At 34.8% G+C, this 22,420-nt stretch overlaps 1 protein-coding gene across 3 annotated transcripts in view; it reads right to left on the reverse strand.

Moving 5' to 3' along the window:
* Nucleotides 1-22,420, reverse strand: part of LOC145247481 (uncharacterized) — a 96,542-nt gene that overhangs the window by 68,704 nt on the left and 5,418 nt on the right. The window contains exon 2 of one of the 3 annotated variants that reach the window (XM_080109285.1): nucleotides 5,233-5,309. The exons of the other annotated variants lie outside the window; for them this stretch is intronic. The gene's annotated coding sequence lies outside the window, so the exon portion shown is untranslated. The remainder of the gene's footprint in view (nucleotides 1-5,232; nucleotides 5,310-22,420) is intronic. 3 annotated transcript variants of the gene reach the window in all.

A 22,420-nucleotide genomic window follows, 5' to 3' on the forward strand; every position in this document is an offset into this window, starting at 1 on the left:
TCCAGTTATTTTGGAAATACTATTCATGTTGCATCCAGTTATTTTATAGAAGATTTTTATTCTTCACGCTTTTTGTATCTTCAAGCGCTAGTTTGGTTTGATTGTTTTATAGTGGACATTATCATTTTTTTTATCTGCCCTGCAGAACATGAATGAGTTTTGCAATGGTAGAAGGAAAAGGGTTACAGTATTAATGTTTGGTAGATTTTAAATGCCTTTTGCTAAAACAGAAAATCAAAAAAACCGAGTCGGATTTATTTATTTATTTTTTGTTTGTTTGTTCCTTTGCGACGGGACCAGACGGCATAGGGACCCGAGAGAGGTTTGAACTGTAACGAACACGGTTCTAGCGTAACGGGCACGTTATATCTTTACCTACCTAAAACTAAACAAAAATCCATGAACACAAAGTTTCTTTCCTAGTTCTAGTACTAACAATGTGTGGAACACAATACCGCAGGGCTGCTTCTCAACTGACTAAAACATGGACGTTCTCAAATCAAATGTTAACAAGTTCTTGTTGAGCTGTTCAAATATTGTCCAAACGCTTAAGGTTCATTTGTTTACAAAGAGCATCGCTTAATACGCTAGTGGCAGCTTTTTATCACTTCCCAGTATGCTCCACCCAATATATATATATATATATATATATATATATATATATATATATATATATATATATATATAAGTAAGAATGTGTGTGTGTGTGTGTGTGTGTGTGTGTGTGTGTGAGGGCAGCTCTCCGCCTATATACTCAACGAATTTTGGACGTACAAGCTTGAAGTTTGGTGTTTGGCGGGAAGAAAAGGCTGATAAGGAGAAAAAAATTGAAAAACTGGTACTTGGGAGATCGTCGGATTTTTATTTGTGTTTAACTGTTGCACAACTGCGCACGCACGTATCGTTCGCATGACAGCTCCATGTTAAGAATAAGTAGGTTTGAAAACACTTTTTAAAGATCATGGCAAGCTGACCTAATGGTTATCGTACTTGACTCACTGTCTTTAGGTTTTGGTTTTGATCTCAGCTCGGGTATTTTTTTTAATTAAAAGAAGTGAAATGTTTAGAAAGAAAACATACATGCATGCTCATCTCTCAGCTTCTTTCGTTTTTTTATTCAGTTTTTTAAAGGAATTTAACGTTACGTTTAATACCAGCAACGCCGGGTACATCTTCTGCTAGTATATATATATATATATATATATATATATATATATATATATATATATATATATATATCAGGGGCGGAGATGGGACTAGTGCCACTCGTGCCCGACACGACCAATAACTCGGTCAATGTTATTCAAAATGGATTAAAAACCATCAAGCAATTACGTATCTATTCAAGTTTCGATAACTAAGTAGCCAAAAGTTCCTAAATATATCTGGGAATAATACAACGATGTTGTTTTTAACGGATGGCCTTTGTCCGGCCACCGTCAGATCCATTGAACATCCCATAAAAGCGGCTACAATGTTGTGTATAGAGTTGTGAATTTAATTGCTAACCTGGTTAGTTGTCATTGCCATCAATTTTTTTATTCTAATAAACATATTTTTCTCGTCATAGTAATGAACATCTCTTTTCTTCTATACTTTTGAAAGGAAAAAAAAATATCTTATCTACTGTATTAACAAGACTACAGATTATATAGTGTCTTGATTGTTAACAAAAAAAAACACCATGCAAGATACGTTAGTCAATCTGTGCTATACAATGGAGAATCACGCAATAGCAACTATGGTGACTTTACTTCGGGTCCACGGACCACGGGTTGGGAACTGAAGTTCACAGAGGGCGGCGGGCACGAGTAGTAATAATAGGCTAGAGTCGCCACTGATATATATATATATATATATATATATATATATATATATAGAGAGAGAGAGAGAGAGAGAGAGAGAGAGAGCAACGCCGGGTACATCTGTTAGTATATATATATATACACTTGTGCCCGATATTATTCATACCCCTCGGATCTTTGAGATTTCTATAAGAATATTGCTCAAACCAGAAGGTAGACAATATTAAAGGGATTTCAAACAATAAATCAAGCATAAGCATTTAATTTAAACTCAACAAATAAATAAATTATGCAAGTTTGAAACATTATACAAAGAAAAACAATAATGGCACTAGTTCAAAATTATTCATACCTCTCTTACTAATATTCAATAGCATGCCCTTTATTCTTAATAACTGCCTGTAACCGTTTTGGATATTTATCAACAAGGTTTTTACAAGCATCAACACTGATTTTTGACCATTCTTCAATGCAGTAGTTCTCCAAATCCCTCAAATTTCTAGGTTTCCGCTTTTTAACCTCAGTTTTCAATATGTGCCAGAGGTTTTCGATAGGGTTCAGGTCGGGACTCTGGCTAGGCCATTCCAAAACATTAATTTGATTATCCTCAAACCATTTCTTGACTATTTTGGCAGTATGTTTTGGATTATTATCCTGTTGAAGGACCCAGTTTGGTCCTAAATGGAGCTTCTCCGCATCCTGTCTAATGTTTTTCTGGAGTATCTCCAAATATTGCTCCTTCTTCATGGTTCCATCTATCTTGACCAAACTACCTTGACCACTAGCCGAAAAGGAGCCCCAAAATATTAGGCTACCACCACCATGTTTCACCGTGGGTATGGTGTTCTTTGGGTTGTAAGCTTCTCCTTTCTTCCTCCAAACGTAAGAAGCATCCATATGGCCAAACAATTCAATTTTTGTTTCGTCAGTCCACAAAATACTTGAAAAAACGGACTCTGGAGAATTCACATGGGTCCTAGCAAACTTTAGACGTGCTGCAGGGTGTTTTCCGGTGTGCAATGGAGTCCTTCTTGGTCTTCTTCCTTTCAGACCATTTTCATGCAGAGTCCTTTGCAATGTTTGCCTTGATATTTTTAATCCAGAAGACTCCAGATTTTCTAAAATGTCCTTAGTAGTGGTGGTTGGATTTGCATTAACACTTCTTACAATATTCCGGGTGGCTCTAGCAGACAGTTTCCTTTTCCTTCCTCTACCAATCAAGTTGTTTGTTGTGTGGTGGCTCTGGAATTTTTTGATGATGATCTGTACTGTTGCTGTAGGGACCTCAAATTTCTTGGAAATTGACTTGTAACCTAAACCATCCTTATGTGAATTCACAATTTTAGTCCTAAGATCGTTACTAAGCTCTTTTTTCTTCCCCATTCTAATAATTTTTATTCTTTTATTGGTTTTCAGTTGATATCATTTTAATTTCTGAAAAAATGCAAAAAACGCAATGAAATTAATCAAAGGTTGTATAAAAGCATTCAAAATAAGAATCAAACAGGAAACAAACAGTCAGAAACTCGATTAATACTGAAAAAATAAGGGGGTATGATTATTTTTGAACATTGCAGATTTTATAAATAGCTGTATGTTTCTTTTATTACAAGTATCCCGAGATTTTAAAATGACGAAAATGATCAGAAGAGGTTTATTAAGAATATGTATCAATATGGACGTAAACAATAAATTCTTACAAAGTTACACCTAATAAACTCAATTTTCAAGGGGGGGGGGTATGAATAATATCGGGCACAAGTGTATATATATACATATATATATATATATATATATATATATATATATATATATATATATATATAAAAAATGAAAATTACAATTGAATTTAGCAAAATGATCCAAGATGGTAAAATTAAAGTAAATTATAAATATTAAAGAATTAATATTTATAAAATTATCTCAGCCAGATATAAAAGCTCGATAATACCAAATAGGAAATAGAGCTTATAATACGAGCAAACAGTTAATGAAATATGTTAAAAAACACTTTGAAATGAGTTAAAAACATATTTAATCTGAAAAGGAAACACTAGATAAATGGATAGTCCTTAATCCGCAGAGTTTTGAAGAAACACTCTCCTTCTCATCAGAGGGTAGGAATTAGCAAAATGTGGGATCAGATTTTGCGTGCAGAAGTATTTGATGAAACAACAAATAAGTCAAAGATCTTACTTGAAAACAAAATAAGTTAAGCAGAGGGAATATGGTAAAGAAAAAGGTGATTACACATTAATGGATAGTCTGGTGGAAGATTTTTACCGTCACTGGATTTTTTTATCTTCCACCAGACTATCCATTAATGTGTAATCACCTTTTTCTTTACCATATTCCCTCTGCTTAACTTATTATATTTTTTGTGTAAAAAAAAAAAATGTAAAGCGACTGGTATGGTTTTGTGTTCTCGTCAGTAACAGAATCGACACCAAACCGTTTAACGTGCAGGAGCGTCAGTAGGGAACATCAAGTAATGAACACACGTTGTTTTTCTTGACAGATTTGTGTTCTTTCTGAACTGTGTTCGTTTATTAATATTGCTCCTCACCAAGGTTCATCGTGATCTGACTTCGCTTCACGAGCGCGTCTCCATTGCCACTATTCAGCGAAACGCATTGAGCCTGTTCTCTGTATTCCAAGTCAGCAAGGCATCATATTAAACGTCTTTTTATTTGCATAGTGGTTTCACAAAAGGACATTTTATTAACCATCTGAATTCGTTCCTTCATTAATTGATCTAGTCATTCATTCAAGTGGTGGCCCGTCTGGTACAGGCATTGACTACTATGGCTCTCCATCTATCTATCTATCTATCTCTCAAGACATTCATGAATTCATTGTTGCTCATTATTTTTAAGGTGGCCCAGGTGTTCAGATTGTCTATTGCTATCTTAATTTATTGTTAATAAATACTATTAATTTAACTATGATCTAATACCTGCTTTCTTTGTTCTAGCATCTTGATGACTTGTTTATCTTTTGGTCTACATCAATTCGCTGTTTTAATACCTCATGGTAACACAGTTTCCTATTCCGGTACTGCAAGAACTGCAGGGTTGTGGAAATCCCTTCCTGCTGACTGTTTTCCTCCTACCGATAACCTTGGTTTTCTTTAAGACTAAGACCAAAAAGCCCCTGCTGTCTTTGCGATAATCATATTTCACCCTTGTTAGTTCCGTACATCAAGCGGTTTCACGCTTTGTCCGGAGTGATTTTTTCATTATCGACCCAATTAACTGTTCTTCGTTATTTAGTGAATAAAATATTTATCGAATGATGATTATGAAACTGATTTTACAGTTTTACAAAAAATTAGAAAAAAAAAAAAAAGCTTTGAAATATATGTTTACACCATACGAGTGCAATTACACGGATGGCAAAGAACGGGTAACGTTTTTTATTTACTTACCTCCCTACGAGGGCAGAGTTAGACACAGAGTCGGATTTTTAATGTGGGGAAAATCCAGCTCCCCAACAAGGGGCACTCTGGAAATGAACAAAAATAAATATTGTTTCAGTCATGAAGAATTTCTCCTCAACCGATCGAGAAAAGAAATAGTGAAGTGTAGCATCAGAACAGATACTACACTGTGATCTTGTCATGAAGAACAATATTAATGCTATTGACTTATGTTGACAGATGCAACGCCATATGATCTGTGTGATGTTTGCCGTCACAATAATTTTGAACCCATTACGAGACGATTAAATTCTTTTTCTTCTTCTTCTTCTTCTTCTTCTTCTTCTTCTTCTTCTTCTTCTTCTTCTTCTTTCTTCTTCTTCTTTCTTCACTTCTTTCTGCTTCTTCTTTTTCTTTTTCTTCATTTGTTTCTACTTCTATTTTTTCTTCTTTTTCGTTGTTTGTTTTATCTACTTTTTCGTTGTCTGTTTCCTTCTCTTCTTCTTCTTCTTCTTCTTCTTCTTCTTAGTCTGTTTCCTTTTCTTCTTTTTCGTTGTTTGCTTCTTTTTCTTTTTTTCGTTGTCTTTTTCCTCTTCTTCCTTTTCTTCTTCTTTTTTGTTATCTGTTTCTTTATCTTCTTCTTCTTCTTCTTCTTCTTCTTCTTCTTTATCTGTTTCTTCTTCATTGTCTGTTTCTACTTCTATTTTTCCTTCTTTTTCGTTGTCTGTTTTATCTTCTTCTTTTTTTTACAAGGTGGTCACGACTTATCAAGGCCCGGAAGCCACTCAGGGATAAGGGTTATTGCATGTACAGTAGGTTAGTGTGAGATTTAATAAAGTGTCTACTTAAGGAGGCGGTTAATCAGGAATTTGTTTATGTTTGACTTGAAGACATCCAGGTTGTAGTCAGGTGGGAAGCAGGCAGACGGAACAGAGTTCCACAGGCGTGCAGTTCCAAGAAAGAAGCTTTGTTCATGGAATCTACGTTTTGATTCTTCTTCTTCTTCTTCTTCTTCTTCTTCTTCTTCTTCTTCTTCTTCTTCTTCCTAAAAGAAGAAACTCCAACAAATACAATTGTGCTTCAAAAATGTCATTGGGTTTCTCTCCGTCCTTTAAGGTATACCCGTACACACACGTGAAACAGTTCTCCTGAAAAAGGAGGAAGCAGCAATCCAAAAACCCAAACACCTTCTTTGGTGGCGCAGACGAAACAGATCTGATTCTCTCTACCAATTCACCATATCCGCTTACTGTACAAGTGACGCCACGGCCACGATGCGCAGTCTTCTTCCAATCTTAATTGGAATCTTGCATTCAACCTAAATTGTTCATCTAAATTACAATTAATCATTTCAATGTCATTCGTACACGCACGTCTGTAATATTGCTACATAAGGTTGCGATGACCGATGAGTGTTTGATATAAGTAATAGAAACAATCAACTTTAAGTTAAACTGTATTTTTACCATCGTGTTGGTTTGTCCTTTTTAGAGAACTGGATTCTCACTAATTTACTGACAATATGTGACTTGATATTTGCTTTCTCCCTTCTTTTAAACACTTTAAAGCGAGTAGTGAGATAGTTGAATAGAAAAGGAAACACACACACGCACACACACACACACACATATATATATACACATATATATACACATACAACAAACAAAAAACATATATATATATATATATATATATATATATATATATATACAAAAAAAGAAACAAAACCTACGAAGGTAGGGATGTAGGTAGAGATGTACGTAATTTTTTTCTCATAGTTTTCCTTAAAAGGGAAATATTGTTCATTGTAAAAGTGTTTTTTTCTCAACGGCTGATGAGAGGCCGTTCTTGTGAAAATTTTCGAACGATATAGGGTTTGAATTTGTCCGAATGGTCTTGAAACAATTGTAACGAACGATGAAATACACTGTTTGTTGCTATCAATCCATTCTTTGATGTATTGATTTTGTTTAAAACAATATATATATATATATATATATATATATATATATATATATATATATATATATATATATAACAGATGATTAAATAATACTAGCAGGGGGCCCGCCGATGCCCAGAATTGAATGATGAGCAACGAATGTTACACACTCCCATATTTCTATTGCCACCAACATCGATGAAACCGCCCATTTCTCAATTAAATCGATTGATTGCTTGCTCCAGTTGGGGACCCATCGCGGTGCACCAGGAGGAAGCTTCACATGCTTCACCGCAGTGACTTAGTTCACAAAACATTGTAGTCTATATTACACTGTAGAGAACCTACTGTTGATTTTATAAAAATATTTTTTATAATTAATGGCTTGAATTAAAGTTTAAAATATAAGAGTCACGTATCAGAGTCCAGTCGTGCTCTAAAAAGAAACATTAATTTCGAACGCGCCCCTATCATATCAAAGAACCTACTATTGATTTTATATGCCAGGCCTTTCTACTTGTGGTGTAATAAAACTTCTCAAATGCACTTGTGATGTTAGGCTGTATAAGGTGTTCACTTGTTCTTTCTTTCATCGGATTATTTCGATTATCGATACTCATCAAAGACATTCCAATAAAAAAAACTATCTGATACACAAAATACGTTTGTGTGAAATTTAATAAAATCGGCGGAACCGTTTCGGAGTCTATAGGGAATGAATTGACACATACACGGAGACAAAGTACCTTTTACATAACAGAGATTATGAAGTTTGGGTTGTTCTATCTGTCGGCTTTCCTATCACTTCTCTGTGTTCTTTTCTCCATTCTTATGTTTCTGTCATCCCGAAATAAATGCTCTTCAAAGTGTTGCCATAGATCGTTGTGTCGTTTGCAAATATCTTGACGAATGATGTCAGCTAGAATCGAAACCGGAAGCAAAAAAAAACTAAGATGAATATAAAAAATGTATAAAGATTTATCAATTTTGACCCATTTTTTACCGCTTAAAAACTATAAAAGAACGGCCCGTAAAATATGCAACCATTCCAACACTGCTAGAAGATCTCGTGCTGTTACACATACAGACAAGTACCGTTTATATTATAGACTAGTATGGGTGCCCGGCGTTGCCTGGGTATTTGGAGGTGTATGTTGAGAAAAAAAAAAGGTCAATTTTTTTTTTACTTTGACCCCTATTATGACCCCTTGAAATTTATTGTTTTGGACTCAACTCAAGTTATGAAGTTAGATCCATGTCCAATGAACCTATATCTAAAATTTCAAGTGTTTAGACACGAAATTGTCGGAGGAGTTTGGTAGAGTTCTCAAAGGTCAAACCGTTGAACTTTGCCTCCTTAACAGCCAAATTTCTGGCCGAAAACCGATCCCAAAGATTTTCCCAAATCTCATTGGCCTGTATATCAAATTTCGAGCATGTAGACTTAAAATTGACAGAGTTATTGCGTAGGGAAATGTACACACACAGACAGACAGATACACAGAGAGATACACAGACTCGTTCACTTTTATAGATATACTAGCAGGGGTGCCCGGCGTTGCTCGGGTGTTTGGAGGTGTATGCTGTGCAAAAAAAGCAAAAAAAAAAAAAAAAAAATGGTTAATTTTTTAAAACTTTGACCCCTATTATGACCCCTTAAAATTTATTGTTTCGGGCTCAAATCACTTTATTAAGTTAAATCCATGTCCAAGGAACCTATATCTAAAATTTCAAGTGTCTAGACACGAAATTGTCGGAGGAGTTTGGTAGAGTTCTTAAAGGTCAAATGGTTGAAATTTTACCCCTTAACAGCCAAATTTCTGGCTGACACCCGTTCACATCGATTTTCCCAAATCTCAGTACCCGGTATTTCAAATTTCGAGTCTATAGACTAAAAATTGACAGAGTTATTGCGTAGGGAAATGTACACAGACAGACAGACACACAGACACACAGACAGACACGTTCACTTTTTTAGATATAATAGATAGATTAATGGCGCACTTTTAAAATATTTCTGAAAAAATCTATTATCAATAAACAAATCTAGCAAATGCAAGCTAAATTAAATGTATATGTTAAACTACCTCATTTGATTCGTCTATGATTTTACCTGTTCATATTTGACTTTTAATTGAAGTATCCTAGTGTTCACGTCAATTTAAAAAATAACTTCAAATCAAGAAGACAAAAAGAAACTATGCAGCAATAAATGAGCTTAAAACCAGCTTAAAATATCCACCTTTTAGGCGGCCCTGTCGGTGGGGCATTAGAATACGCCGACTGCCCCCCCCCCCCTGCAAATGGTAAAAGTCCCTCAATGGGGGTCCTGGATATGACCTTAAATTATATCCAGTGGTGAGGCCTCAGCTTGTGGGCTTTGGGGAGTGTGGAGCCACCCTTTAATTACCATTGTTCCCAGGTCCACTCTGACCCGGAGTGGTAGTACCTGTTAGGGTCCCAACTATGGGTTAAATATAAACTGATGTGAAAACAACAAATATATTCTATTAAAAAAAATTTTCTTCAAAATCCTTGGATTCGGTATTAAATAACCCGAAAAGGGTTGATATGCCGTAAAATAAAAACAACCAACCAACCTTTTAGGCAACAAAGCATCTCTAATTGTAATTGTTATTGTTCCATATTATATAACGAAACATTTTATCCATATGCCTCAACTTTCTCTTAGTAGTCGTTGGGAGCTCATTAATCTCCACATTTCCTGATTTATCCCACACTGCTCTGCGACGTTTAATTTCGGAAGAAATAGTTTAAAAATATGGAGACAGACAGGCATATAGCCTTTTATATATTAGACTTGGCACGCAGTTGGTCCATTCTTCCAGGTTTTTGATTTGTGTTATTTTTCTTTTGGTAATAGAAGTTCTTGCTTTATTTTTAAGCTATTTATATATTGTTTTCTGATTTTGTGTGTAAGTCATTTTGTGTTACTTACCTGCATTACTGCTTTTTTTACTATTGGTCGCAGACAACCTAGTAATAAATACTATTATGTCAAATATGTAATGGAATAGAAGAAAAACAGTCATAACGTGTTTATAAATTGTTCAACTCTTGCTTCATCTTTATTCACAACGAAGGTATAAAGTCGTCAAAGATGAGGAAAACATTGTTTCCCTAGTGCTCGACTAACGCTCATATTCAGATAAAAGAGCCCCCCATCAGTACTGTTCCGTCTGTCTGCTTCCCTCCGGACTACAACTTGGATGTCTTCAAGTCTAATGTTAACAAATTCCTAATGAACCGCCCCCTTAAGTAAACACTCCATCAAATCTCCACACTAACGTAATGTACTTGCAATAACCCTTATCCCTGAGTGGCTTCCGGGCCTTGATAAGTGGTGATCACTGTGTAAAAAAAAAAAAAAAAAAAAGAAATAGTAAAAAGATTTCAACGTCTCAAACAGGAACAATTTAAAATAGACCCCCCCCCAAAAAAAAAACGTTCAACTAGTATATGCTAGCTATATTCACCCTAACAGGAAGTGTCAAGCGAATATCAAATTCACAACCGATCCTCCTACATACAACGCCTGGTGTTCCCAAAAGCTCACTCATCTGGTACTGACCAGGCTCAGTGTTGCTTTACTACGGTGATCTACTGAAAATCGGTGTGCCAACGTGATAATGCCGTATATCCAACTGGTATAGAAGAAAGAAAATGTCTTATTATGGAAATAGAGTGATGTTTTTTTTTTTCGAATTCATTTTAAACAGTGGAGGGGGGTCATTTATTTTTTTTACATAGACATAACCACTTATCAAGGCCCAGAGACCACTCGAAGAATAGGTTTAAGAGTGTACAGTAGAAATTAGACAATAAAGTAATCGTTAGTAATGGAAATTCGGTAAATTTGTTAACTTAATTTGGAACGGCTCATCAAAAACTTGTTTATGTTGGACTTGAAGACAACCATATTGTAGTCAGCTAGAAAGCAGGAAAACGGAAGACAATTCCACAGGCGTGCAGTTCTAAGAAAGAAGCTTTGTTCATGGAATCTACGTTTAGGTTTAGGCACAGATAAAGAGTCGGGGGAATTATTGATAGTGTTTGCAGCTAGACAAGTGTTTCTTGTGAAAGTTTGTGGATCATCCTTAATATTTGTCTTTGTAATACCTCTCACCGCACGAAGTGGGTTCGTCTGGCAGAGTTTTACTCACTTTAGTAAAATATTCCCCTATAGAATATGCTAGCTTTAAAACAAATAGAATTGGTATGAATGACCCTGTTAATAATATGAAAAACGTAAACGTACAGATTTTGTGATAGAATATGAAAACAAGAAGACATGCTTATTTATAGGCATGAAAATAGCTACGGCTAATGTTGTAAATCTTTTATTTAAAATAGAAGCACAGAAGAGCGTAAAAAAAATTGTAACATGAAATACAGTAATCGATGAAAACCCTTTTATGTTTTCCGAGTCTTCAGTCGAAAATTCACTAACGAAAGTACAAGTTACGTGCTCCCCACTCTGCAAATAACTGAGAGGCCATTATATTACAATACCGGACTACGTGTGCTGCCCGCTCGACAACCGCCAACTCCAGCTTTGTGCCCGTGGTCTTTTTCGCCTTCACCTTCTCTTTTGCCCATGTTGTCGTCTCTCACATTAGCGAGGGGGTCTGCTAGACACTTTTAACACACAGATCAAATATATAAAAACATGTCAATGTGCTAGAAGGGTTTCATTCTAAATTCAATACAATGATGCACGACTTAGAAACTATGAATCAAAACGATAGTTAAACGAAAGAAAATATCTCGTGATAAACCATTAAAAAGTATTAAGCAATTAATGTACGCTCGGTTTATAAAGGAATATGTAAATTAGGTAACCTTTCTGAAGTCGCTTGCATATCCATGAGTGCAGTAAGAAGTTCGTTTAAATAATCTTCAAATAGAAAACGCAGATTTGTAATATCGATATCAGAACGAGTAAAAATTCAAATCTATCTATCTATCTATCTATCTATCTATCTATCTATCTATGTCTCTCTATATATGTATGTATATATATACTATATATATATATACATACATGTAGTATATCTATACTATATATATATATAATATATATATATACTATATATAATATATATACTATATATATACTATATATATTATATATATACTATATATATACTATGTATTCTATATATATATATATATATACCATATATATACTATATATATACCATATATATACTATATATATATATATATATATACTACATATACATACTTTAGACTATATATATATACTATATATACCCTCTCTATATGTACTATATATTCTATATGCTCTCTATATATACTCTATATATATACTATACTCTCTCTCTCTCTCTCTATATATATATATATATATATATATATATATATATATATATATATATATATATATATATACTAATCACAAGTATGAAAAAGATTACATAAATCAAGAGAAACAAAAATAAACACAAACTCCGACACTTACTGTAAAATTTAATTATACTCCGGGCGTGTGTGTGACTCCTCGATCCACCACACATCAATATCTACTCCCGTGCCTGTGTTCGTTAGTCGGTTGATCAATTCACTTCCCCATCTGGCCCGAGCCACAACCTGATTTCGACTTTAAATTGATGTCAACTGTCGCAAATCTAAGATCGTCCGCAAATCATTCACAACGATCACAACATAAAGCTGACCATAAACTAACTCTACCTTTGTTCGGTCGTTTGTCCCAAGAGATAACTGCTACATTCTGATTAACCATCACATATCCGCTATCTTTTGTGCGCCTTTGTGAACAACTTTCTATCCATTGTTCTGTCGATAAAACCATTTCAACTTTCTTTTAAGAGTAATTTGATAGAGACCGTTCCGCAGACAGACAGACAGACAGACAAGGTCACTTTTATATATAAATAGTTAATTTAAAGTTCAAATTTATTGATTCAAGTAGAGTAAAAACATATTGTGATGTTAGGCTGTGTAAGGTGTTAACTTTGGTCAAAGTCGCCTGTTTATACTTTGATCGGATTAGTTTGACTATCGATTATTGATACTTACCGAAGACATTCCGTACGAAACATATCTAAGAACATTGCCAGACAAATAAAGTACCTTCGTGTGAGATTTAATTATAAACCGGTCCAGTCGTTTTCGAGTCCATAGGGAACGAACTCACACACAGACACACAAAGTTCATTTTATATAATAGTAGAGAGTTTTTACTTTTTCGGTTTTTCTTATCTTTCTTTGTGTGACAATCAAAAATTTAATATATGTTTAATACGTATCACGAACGTGTTCGACTCTGCGTGGAATCATCTTCAGGCAAATAAACAGTGGGATGAGAAATATATATATATCTATAAGATAACCAAAAAAAGTTCTATTCGTTTTAATAGAAAAAAAAACGCTCCACACTATGTGTAACTTACATTTAGTCTTCGAAGTAAATGCCATCGACATCTAGCATCTTCTGCCAACGTGTCTATTGCTGTTCAATCGCCTTGAGGTAGAATGCAGGAGTTTTGGACGCAAAGAAATCTGTTAGGGTTTTGCGCAAGTCTGTGTTATTGATGAAGGATTTTCCACGAAGATGATTCTATAGAGAGTGGAAAAAGTGGTAATCGGATAGCGCAAGGTCAGGTGAATAAGGTGGCTGGCACAAAATCTCCTACCCAACTTGCTGTTTGATATCTTTGACCACTTACCCGACATAAGGCCCTGCATTGTCATTGAAGTAAAGTACATGTTTGCGATTCACCAGTACTGACCCCTTCTGGCGCAATGTCTGTTGCCCATGTTTCAATTGCTATGAGTATAGGTTTCAATGACCGTATGGTCCGTTGGTAACAGTTTATAATGAACCAACCACTAGATATAAGGCATAATCTTGCGGTGTGGCGCCATAGCAACCTGAGGAGACAACCAATATCTGGAATGCTTAGGAATTTTGTACAGAACCCACTTTTCATCACTGGTAAGCATTCGATTGAATAAGGACGCACGACAGCAGCGAAAATGCAGCGATGCGCAGGTTGTGACTTCTTATTTCGCGTGGACCCCTAACATCGTTTGTGAAATCTACTTGCTCAGTTTGCACGCATTACCTAAGCGGTGCATGTGAAGTGTAATTGTTTAATCGGAAACGTTGAACTGTCTTGCAAGTTCACCACATATTAGACTCCTATTCTTTTCAATGGTCAACTTTACGACTCCATCACTCAAGACCCGTGGTCATCCACTGCGAGTTGAATTCTTTAAACTAACGCCTTGCAATACATTCATCCACAACATTATCTCCAAACGCTTGACATGTGCGGCAACTTGATGCAGCTGCCGATAAGCCCACTTTGGAGTTGGAAAGCAAACGGACCCGAATAAGATCTCTAGACATTTCCAGCCTCTGTGTTTGTTCACTACGTTATATATGATATCATAGCAGATTGCGTTATATATGACGTCATAGCAGATTGCGCCATGTGTGACGTCAAATATGACATCATAGCAGATGAACGCCAGGTATATATGTAATATATGCAAGAGTTTCGTACAGAACTCACTTTTCATCAATGGTAAGCAATTGATTAGATAGGGAAAGTTGGCGAAAATACATAGAGTCTCGAACGAGATATCTAGACTCTTCTATCTCTGACAGTTGTCCGGTTTATAAATGACGGTCGTGCACGATGCGCGTGTTTTTTTGTTTTTTGTTTTTAATGTTTCATGCTCTTGCTTCTGAATGCTCGAATTTGGAAACAATTGCTGTACGTATTTCGTACATCATTCAACCTCATTCAATGGCTAATCAAACACACACAAAAAATAAATCTATCGATCTATATATCTATAAAAGTGAACATGTCTGTGTGTCTGTGTGTTTGTCTGTCTGTCTGTGTACATTTTCATTCGCAATAACTCTATTAATTTTAAGTCTACAGACTCGAAATTTTATATACAGGGTACTGAGATTTGAAATAATCTACGTGATCGATTTTCGGCCAGAAATTTCGCTGTTAGGGGGTCAAAGTTTAACGATTTGACCTTTGAGAACTCTACCAAACTCCTCCGACAATTTTGTGCCTAAACACTCGAAATTTTAGATATAGGTTTCTTGGACATTGATCTAACTTAAAAATGTAATTTGAGACCAAAACAGTAAATGTTAAGGGGTCATAATAGGGGTCAAAGTTTAAAAAAATTGACCTTTTTTTTTTTTTTTTTTGCTCAGCCGGGCACGCATGCTAATATATCTATAAAAGTGAACGTGTCTGTGTGTCTGTGTGTCTGTGTACACTTCACTGCGCAATAACTCTGTCAATTTTTAATCTACAGACTCGAAATTTGATATACAGGCTACTGAGATTTGGGAAAATCTATGTGATCGGTTTTCGGCCAGAAATTTGGCTGTTAAGGTGTCAAAGTTCAACGATTTGACTTTTGAGAATTCTACCAAACTCCTCCGCCAATTTTTGGTCTAAACACTTGAAATTTTAGATATAGATTCCTTGAACATGGATCTAACTTCATAACTTGATTTGAGCCCAAAGCAATAAATTTTAAGGGGGCATAATAGGGGTCAAAGTTTAAAAAATTGACCTTCTCTTTATTTTTTCAGCATACACCTCCAAACACCCGGGCCACGCCGGGCACCCATGCTAGTATATCTATAAAAGTGAACGTGTCTGTGTGTCTGTGTGTCTGTGTGTCTATGTGCGTGTCTGTCTGTGTACATTTCCCTACACAATAACTCTGTTAGTTTTAAGCCTACAGACTCGAAATTTGATATACAGGGTACTGAGATTTGGGAAAATCTGTGTGATCCATTTTCGATCAGAAATTTTGCTGTTAGGGGGTCAAAGTTCAACGATTTGACTTTTGAGGTCTCTACGAAACTCCTCCGACAATTTAGGGTCTAAACACTTGAAATTTTAGATATAGGTTCCTTGGACCTGGATATAACTTAATAAATCGATTTGAGCCAAAAACAATAAATTTTAAGGGGTCATAATGGGGGTTAAAGTTAAAAAAAATTGCCCTTTTTTTTTTGCTCAACATACACCTCCAAACACCCGGGCAACACCGGGTGAAATGCTAGTATATATATAAAAGCGGAAGTGTCTGTCCGTCTGTATGTCTGTGTACATTTCCTTACGCCATATCTCTGTCAATGTTAAGTCTACAGACTCAAAATTTGATATACAGGGTACTGAGATTTGGGAAAATTTTTGTGATCGGTTTATGGCCAGAAATTTGGCTGTTAAGGGGTCAAAGTTTAACGATTTGACTTTTGAGAACTCTAACAAACTCCTTCGCCAATTTTGTGTCTAAACACTTGAAATTTTAGATATAGGTTTCTTGGACATGGATCTAACTTCATAACTTGATTTGATCCCAAAACAATAAATTTTAAAGGGTCATAATAAGGGTCAAAGTTAAAAAAAATTGTCTGCCTTTTTTTTTTTTTTTTTTGCTCATACACCTTCAAACACACGAGCAACGCCGGACTGAAATGCTAGTATATATATAAAAGTGAACGTGTCTGTGTGCGTGTGTTTGTGTGTGTACATTTCCAACTCAATAATTCTATCAATTTTAAGTCTACAGACTCGAAATTTTATATACAGGCTACTGACATTTGCTGGCTAATCCTGATAGATTCATAATTTTGCATTAAACGGATACCATAATACTTCTTTAGCTGCACCTTATCATAACAACGGTTCGTACAAAATTTAATCCAGATCACCACAGTAGTTTCTGAGAAAAAGCGGAGTAAATGTAGTATTTTGAGTTTAAAAAAATAAGAAGTTTTAGTTTTGGGACGATCCTCGCATGGCAAAGCGCTCTTCGGAAATTAATCATATAAAAAAAATTGTTTCCTGCCAGCTGTTTGCTATTTGAGGACAAATATTTATTTATGAAACTTACCTTACAACGATTTTTTTAAAAATTTTATTTATTGCTGACTATTATACTCATCTTTTCTAGTTCGCAATAAATAAAATTAATAAATAATACTCATCTTAATAAATTCCAATGAAATAATATATGATTTTGTTGTTGTTGATTTGAATGTTAATTTTCTAAAAGTACCGTAAAAATTGTCCAAAAATTATGTAAAAAATATTGTTTTAATTTTCAATTAGTTTTTTTTTTTTTAATTAACTTCGAACTGATAGAAATATTATATGTTTCATTGTAAAAATTGGACAGTACCTGCGCAAAAAAAAATTTTAAAAAAATTGCGAAACTTTCATTCGGCACTTTCATGCGTTTTCCATAAATTCCCGGACGATTCCGACGATCACATCAGAAAGCTCTTCCCTGGGAGAACAAGTATATCTTATATAAATATTATAAATATCATATCTACGAGGGTTTTAACTCAAAATGTTAAAGAGCTACCAAGATGGGAGTAATACCATTAAAACGAACGACCTTTTGTGCTACATAATTTATTTTTCTACATAGTCACCACCATTCTCGATGCACTTTTGCCAGGAATTCAATGACGTACCTCTGTTTCTGATGCACGTCCATGACAAGGTTTGTTTTCTTAGAATCTCACACTGTCAATATATTCTACAGAGAGATGAAACTTTCAGGTCATGAATGCATAAGTTCAGTCATGATAACAATGCAATTTTGCAATCCTCCCTGATCCATTCGGGCGGAATAAAAAATTAAAAACATTACTTTGGAACCCCATCGTATATTACTTTCTTCGTTCATACTTATCCTCTTCTCATCCCCCCCCCAATATAGTCAGAAAAGCTGAAATATTAAAATAACTATTTTATAATAATCAATTCTAGGTGACTGTCCTCTGGTGTTTAAGGACCAATACTAGCGCAGGTGAAACTACGGACTTTTAAACGAAACCGTTCGTTTTATCCACAGTGATAGCTTATTCTTTTCCCGTCAGATTTGACCGAGCAGAATAGTTAGACACATAAAAATTGCATTAAAATCAAATATATAGGGTGCGGCAGAAATATATCCCACATTTTAAACTTTCAACTATATGTTGCTAATGGACTTATGCAAGTGCCAATAATGCATTCATTTAGCTAATAACTTGCCATTTTTTTCAGCTACCTTCACTAAGCAATATTGTTTAGGCAGGTGTACATTGTGTTTTTATTGTAGAAATGTTTTTGAAGAATGGTGAATCTATAATCGCAACACAAACAGCTTTCCGATTTCATTACAAGTTAGAAGGGCATGACGCTGTTCCAGATTGAAAATCAATATAGCTTTGGGTTGCAAATTTCAGAGGTACAGCTTTACCACTTAAAGGAAAACCACCTGGAAGGTCTGGAAGCGCTCGAACGCCAGACAGAATTCGAGCTGTGTAACTTTCTGCTACTCAGTCTCCTACACGTTCACCTCGCAGAGATGTTTTAGGCTAGGGATTGTCTGATCGAACAGCCAGAAGAATTCTACAAATTGATGTGCAGTTCCATCCATACAATTTAATGATTGCTCAGAAACTGCACGAACGCGACTGGAAAGATCGCATGTCAAAATGTGGGAGATATTTCTGCCGCACCTTGTACATATTTAAAGTTTTATTGGGGTGCCGTCTCCATTGACCAATCAGAAGTGAGGACACGTAGATATTCGACGCATGGAGAGTAACGTAATGATTTTGTACCACTTCCATTGGCTTTCACTGAAAATGTTATACGTGTCATATAAATTTAATCAAAATAGGATATATTTGAAATTTGAAGCTTCTTCAGTCTCAATTCTATTAGGTCCCGCACTATCGACTAATCTCCAGCCCCTGTCCCATCGCCACAATGTCGCATTCTTGTGTCTGTTTTACAAATACTTTAATGGAATGTGCTCTGATTAGCTCACGGCACTTGTGCCCCCTCTCTGCATACATACTTCTGACTAACACGAAAAGCCACAAAATCCCACCTCTTCACTGGTTAAGTCTCTAGATACCGGAAAGCCTTCTACTCTAATAGTTTCTTCCTTCGAACTGCTAGAGTTTGGAATTTCCGCCATGTTTCCTGCTTCCTTGACTGTATTGACTTGGGAAGTTTAAATGTAATGTGAACAAGCATGTCGCTGCTAAATTCCCTTCAATTTCTTGCTAGATACGATCCTGAATTGTAGCCCCTTGCGTTCGAAGTAGCAATATGTCTTGTTTGGGATGAAAGTCAGTAAAAACATATAAATAAATATATTTTCATAACATACTATCTCTCTCTCTCTCTCTCTATCTATCTATATATATATATATATATATATATATATATATATATATAGATAGATAGATAGATAGATAGATAGATAGATAGATAGGTAGATAGATATATGCGTGATCACTCAAACTCTGAGATCGTTTGCATTAAACGTTAAGCTTCAATAATATTAAAATTTCCCATAATTTCGTGGCGGTAAACGTTAACCCTGCGGTACGTTCCTTGCTAATGGAATCGAAGGTGGTTTCGTGGCGGGGTTCGAATACTTCGATCAGCGTGAATCGTCATCTCCTGCACTCATAATTGCATAAGCATGAAACACTAGTGTCTATAGTTATGAAAATAATTATATATATAAGCCTAAGAATTTGTTTAGAATGGAACGCGGAACATTCTGTGTAGCTTAGTTGCCATGTATATTTTGATAACTTACTATATATACATATATATATATATATATATATATATATATATATATATATATATATATATATATATATATATACACACATATATATACACATATATGATTGTTGAGCTGGATTAAATCCGACGATATGAAATAGAATGGAGGTGGAAGGACCTGAATACTCAACGTATCGCCCGATTTATGCGGGCTTTTTCAAGAGGGATGGTCATGTAGACACATACATACACACACACATATATACATAAATATATACATATATACATTTATATATATATATATATATATATATATATTTAAAGGGGGTTAGAACAGTAGTCTAAAGAGCAGAGTGTATTTTTATGTGATAGTAAAATTACTAATTTAATTAAAATACAAGAAAAGAACAGTGCTCGTTGTAATTCAGATATACAATAAGCTCGACAGGAAAAAATTATCAATCATATTACTAAATATATATATATATATATATATATATATATATATATATATATATATATATATGACCGATTTTCCAATGAAATGGTTAATATTTTAAAATAAATTTTAAATAGACGTTTCAAAATATTTCAAGCAGCCAACTTTGATATCGATTCGGCAAATATTACTGAATAATAAACGTTCATATTATTTGGATTTATCGGACTACTTTTTCCATTTTGAGTGTTATTTTCACAACATTTCGGTTGATGTAACCTTCGACCTTCTTCAGCTGTATCTTGTTAAATTCGGGAATTGGAATTTGGACGGAATTTCGAGCGGAAATCTTTATTTACTCCACGAGGGTGGCATTCTCTTGTTCAGTCAGCTTTAACTGAAAAGAGGTCCTAAGTAATTTGCAAGTGTATTTTTCGGTCGCCCACACTGAGAATCGAACCTTCAACCTTAATAACACGGGAAACCAATCCCTATCTCAACAATTTAGAAACGCAATAAACATGCACAGCTTTTGGCTCCCTTTCGAATCCACTTAATGGATCGAGTTCCGTGTTTACGCCACTCCTCGGATCGGAACGGATTCGGCTACAACATTTGGCGAATTCTGCACCTTCACCCAATGAGGAGTGGCCGTTTTTATGAGAAGCGGTTCCCCCACACGTTGGAAAACCCACCTCGCATCTAACTTTTGCTTCGTAAGAAGGTATATAAATAAAGAGGAGATCGAGGCAGCCAGAAGATTAACAAGTTCGAATTCTGACACCCGGATATGCGCCAAGCCGCTTCTAATGCAGGTACTTGAAGCAATGATCTGGGATTGTCAGTATTTAAAAAAAAAGTTTTTTTTGTGCATTTTCACCCCCAAAAAAGCACAGTGCCACAAGATGTCTGTTCACGTTACATTTGAACTTCTGCATGTCAGTACAGTTGGGGAACCATGAACCTGGAAGAGAATTCCAAAGTCTAGCAGTTCTGGGGAAGAAACTGTTAGAGTAGAAGGCTTTCTGGCATCTGGGGATTTCTACTGTGTAGGGGTGCGATTTTGCTGCTTGTCGGATGTGTTGGGGGTATTTACGTGGGGGGAGGTACAAGTGCTTGTAGTTCGTCGGAGCACCTACCATTAAAATACTTATAAAACAGAGGGCTGTAACATTTCGTCGATGGGACATTTGGTAAATTCCGGGTGATAAACTCATTTTACCGAAAGATTACTATTTATCAAGGCCGAAGATTACTCGAGAATAATGGTTATTCTGATGGAATAATAGCTTGTTGAAAGATGAAGAACCTATCAAAGGAGTCGGGGTGGTTAATTCATTATTTTCAGTTTCTTTAAAGTGTTTTTAAGGCTTTTTAAAGGCAGAATATGGTCATAACTTTCCTATTCAAATAAATCAGATTTACATTAAATTTGATCCATTATATTTTTGTTTAAATCCTCATCATATCATTCAGGCAAAACAATTCCATCCAGGTATTAAGGAGAGTATGTATATTGATGATAAAAAGGGGCGTTCCTGTAATCGGTCAAACGTTCCATATATCGTATATATATATATATATATATATATATATATATATATATATATATAAAATAAAAATTACAATTAAATTTACCAAAATGATCCAAGATGGTAAAATTAAAGTATATTATAAATATTAAAGAATTAATATTTATAAAATTATCTCAGCCAGATATAAAAGCTCGATAAAACCAAATAGGAAATAGAGCTTATAATATGAGCAAACAGTTAATAAAATATGTTAAAAAAACACTTTGAAATGAGTTAAAAACATATTTAATCTGAAAAGGAAACACTAGATAAATGGATAGTCCTTAATCCGCGGAGTTTCGAAGAAATACTTTCCTTCTCATTAGCAAATGCGGCATCGGATTTTGCATGCAGAAATATTTGATGAAACAACAATTATTATTATTTATTAACTGTTTGCTCATATATATATATATATATATATATATATATATATATATATATATATATATATATATATATATATAATGCGTTGTTCTCAGCTTTCAAGACGCATTCATTTAAATACGTTTTACCATCGTTTATCTTTTTCAATCCAAGAAACAAAAAAAGAAAAAAAAAAGAAAAAGAAAACTGCAATTTTTCGAGGAAC

This window comes from Euprymna scolopes, chromosome 25 (assembly GCF_053919585.1).
Source record: "Euprymna scolopes isolate OS-2025 chromosome 25, ASM5391958v1, whole genome shotgun sequence".
Lineage (NCBI taxonomy): Eukaryota > Metazoa > Mollusca > Cephalopoda > Sepiida > Sepiolidae > Euprymna > Euprymna scolopes.